This window comes from Hoplias malabaricus, chromosome X1, assembly GCF_029633855.1.
Source record: "Hoplias malabaricus isolate fHopMal1 chromosome X1, fHopMal1.hap1, whole genome shotgun sequence".
Taxonomy (NCBI): Eukaryota; Metazoa; Chordata; class Actinopteri; order Characiformes; family Erythrinidae; genus Hoplias; species Hoplias malabaricus.
The window spans coordinates 1,852,829-1,857,097 of record NC_089818.1 but is presented as its reverse complement, the minus strand read 5'-3'; the positions used below and the strand labels follow the sequence as shown (position 1 = coordinate 1,857,097).

Here is a 4,269-nt window from a genome sequence, read left to right as displayed (position 1 = left end):
GTCCCAGCATCACTGTGGGTTTATGATCCCTTCACCTCAGAACCAAACACTCTGTTCTTCTTACTCTACTTTTTGGATTGACCTATGTAAATGACCTCTCTTCTGATTGGACTATCTTAGAAAGTACCACAGTAATTATTGCTAAAATGCTAAAAATTTGTGATATATGTAAATGTAAGTTTGTGACATCATGGAAAGAACGATTTATTTTTTTTAATGGTTTGATGCTTAATGTACTATAAGTCTACGGAGAGAGAGAGAGAGAGAGAGAGGGAGGGAGGGAATGACGGCTTGTGACGTCAAAGCGATGCATGGCGCTCTCTCTCCACTCAGAGCGCGCACTGCGGCCAATGCAGCCAGGTTTGTGCGCACGCTCTACGTCTCCTCCTCCTGCTGCTGCTGCTTTTCTCCTCCCCTCCCTCCTTCTCCGCTCTCTCTCTCTCTCTCTCTCTCGTTCTCTACATCAGGTCTGTCCTCTTTTCCCGAAAAAAGAAGCGTACACGATGGGACGCTGAAGAAAAGCAGAAGGGAAATGGATTATTAGTGGATTATCGATGGATTATTGATGGTGTATTAGCGTGTGGTGTGCATTAGAGGCGGAATGGATGCTCATTGGCTACTGCTGTGTTTCCTCGCCTTCTCCGTCACGGCGGACCGGAGATTCGGTAGGTGTGTGTGTGTGTGTGTGTGTGTGAATATTAGCAGTGGTCCACATTAGGCCAGTTCTACATCTTCCCCTGATTTAGGTTGATATTTGCGCGTGCGCTGTTTTCAGTCTAAACCTAGGCTTGTTGCAGTTGCATCAGAGCACGAGATTAATTAAAATCCGAATCAGTAAAAATCAGATTCAGTAAAGATACAATAAAAACATATTAAATATCAGACACAGTAAACAACAGACATTGAACATCAGGCTCAGTAAACATCAGACACAGTAAACATCATACACAGTAAATATCAGACTCAATAAACATCAGACACAGTAAACAGCAGACACAGCAAATATCAGACTCAATAAACATCAGACACAGTAAACATCAGACACAGTAAACAGCAGACACAGTAAACATCAGACACAGTAAATATCAGACTCAATAAACATCAGACACAGTAAACATCAGACACAGTAAACAGCAGACACAGTAAACAGCAGACACAGTAAACAGCAGACACAGTAAACAGCAGACACAGTAAATATCAGACTCAGTAAACAGCAGACACAGTAAATATCAGACACAGTAAACAGCAGACACAGTAAATATCAGACTCAGTAAACAGCAGACACAGTAAACAGCAGACACAGTAAATATCAGACTCAATAAACATCAGACACAGTAAACAGCAGACACAGTAAATATCAGACTCAATAAACATCAGACACAGTAAACATCAGACACAGTAAACAGCAGACACAGTAAATATCAGACTCAGTAAACAGCAGACACAGTAAACAGCAGACACAGTAAATATCAGACTCAGTAAACAGCAGACACAGTAAATATCAGACTCAGTAAACAGCAGACACAGTAAATATCAGACTCAATAAACATCAGACACAGTAAACAGCAGACACAGTAAACAGCAGACACAGTAAATATCAGACTCAGTAAATATCAGACTCAGTAAACATCAGACACAGTAAACAGCAGACACAGTAAATATCAGACTCAGTAAACAGCAGACACAGTAAATATCAGACACAGTAAATATCAGACTCAGTAAACATCAGACACAGTAAACATCAGACACAGTAAACAGCAGACACAGTAAATATCAGACTCAGTAAACAGCAGACACAGTAAATATCAGACTCAGTAAACAGCAGACACAGTAAATATCAGACTCAATAAACATCAGACACAGTAAACATCAGACACAGTAAACAGCAGACACAGTAAATATCAGACTCAGTAAACAGCAGACACAGTAAATATCAGACACAGTAAACAGCAGACACAGTAAATATCAGACTCAGTAAACAGCAGACACAGTAAATATCAGACTCAGTAAACAGCAGACACAGTAAATATCAGATTCAATAAACATCAGACACAGTAAACAGCAGACACAGTAAACAGCAGACACAGTAAATATCAGACTCAGTAAACAGCAGACACAGTAAATATCAGACACAGTAAACATCAGACTCAGTAAACAGCAGACACAGTAAATATCAGACTCAGTAAACAGCAGACACAGTAAATATCAGACTCAGTAAACAGCAGACACAGTAAATATCAGACTCAATAAACATCAGACACAGTAAACATCAGACACAGTAAACATCAGACACAGTAAACAGCAGACACAGTAAATATCAGACTCAGTAAACAGCAGACACAGTAAATATCAGACTCAATAAACATCAGACACAGTAAACATCAGACACAGTAAACAGCAGACACAGTAAATATCAGACACAGTAAACAGCAGACACAGTAAATATCAGACTCAGTAAACAGCAGACACAGTAAATATCAGACACAGTAAATATCAGACTCAATAAACATCAGACACAGTAAACAGCAGACACAGTAAATATCAGACTCAATAAACATCAGACACAGTAAATATCAGACACAGTAAACAGCAGACACAGTAAATATCAGACTCAGTAAACAGCAGACACAGTAAATATCAGACTCAATAAACATCAGACACAGTAAACAGCAGACACAGTAAACAGCAGACACAGTAAAAAGCAGACACAGTAAATATCAGACTCAGTAAACAGCAGACACAGTAAATATCAGACTCAATAAACATCAGACACAGTAAACAGCAGACACAGTAAACAGCAGACACAGTAAAAAGCAGACACAGTAAATATCAGACTCAATAAACATCAGACACAGTAAACAGCAGACACAGTAAATATCAGACTCAATAAACATCAGACACAGTAAATATCAGACACAGTAAACAGCAGACACAGTAAATATCAGACTCAGTAAACAGCAGACACAGTAAATATCAGACTCAATAAACATCAGACACAGTAAACAGCAGACACAGTAAACAGCAGACACAGTAAAAAGCAGACACAGTAAATATCAGACTCAGTAAACAGCAGACACAGTAAATATCAGACTCAATAAACATCAGACAAAGTAAACAGCAGACACAGTAAATATCAGACTCAATAAACATCAGACAAAGTAAACAGCAGACACAGTAAATATCAGACTCAGTAAACAGCAGACACAGTAAATATCAGACTCAATAAACATCAGACACAGTAAACAGCAGACACAGTAAATATCAGACTCAGTAAACAGCAGACACAGTAAATATCAGACTCAATAAACATCAGACACAGTAAACAGCAGACTCACTCAGTAAATATCAGTCTCAGTAAATATCAGATACAATAAACATCAGATATACACCAGACAAAGTACAAATCAGATACAGTAAATGTCAGACTCAATAAAATCACAGTAAACATAACAGAGACTGTAAACATCAGACACTTTAAAATCAAATCAGAAATTGTGGCCAAAATACACAGACATTAAACAAAACATATGCACAAATAACTACAAATGAGGAGGACAGAGCTGCCTTCATCAGTCCCCCATTCATTGCATAACCACCAATGTACACACACACGCACACATGGAAGCCCATCTCATAAAACAAACACATGATGCTGAATGTACATTGCATTCAGCAGCGAGAGATGAGTCTAAACACTCCACAACCACAGCGTCACCCTTCACAGATCTGTCCAAACACCAAAGCAATAGTGTGTTTCCAAACCTCCTCCCACTGAGTTTCATCGTTAATGTGTACTTTATTAACAGTCTCTTCTGTGAAGGCTGCACACTGGAATCATTGGCAGAAACATAGGTGTAAGAAGTTGATGGCATTTAGCCACATCAACATTAGACCCTTAGATCAGGCGCTGATGTAAATGATCAGATAAGGTACTGACAGAGCTCCAGCGCTCAGAGAACACAGTTCTACTGTTCCACAGCCCAGTCGTTTATGCCGCTCTCTCCCGTATTCCGCATTGGTTGTGGTGACACTAATCTCGTGTAATTTCTACAGAAACCATGCACACTGTCCACAAAAATAAATAAATTAAGTAAATAAATACATTTTAAAAAGCTTTGTTGGGTCATTTAATGGAGTTCAGTAGTAGAACATTAATTAGTGGTAGACAGTAAACAGTAAAGTAGTGGCCGTAATTAGAAAATAAGTCTGTTTTTCTGTGAGAGATTAACCCAGACCCCGTGTAAACGTGAGCCTGTCAATCAGGGGGGA

At 39.0% G+C, this 4,269-nt stretch overlaps 1 pseudogene; it reads left to right on the top strand.

Annotated features, from left to right (window-relative positions):
* Positions 1-403: 403 nt before the first annotated feature.
* LOC136675843 (receptor-type tyrosine-protein phosphatase N2-like) overlaps positions 404-4,269 on the top strand; it is a 25,220-nt pseudogene continuing 21,354 nt past the window's right edge.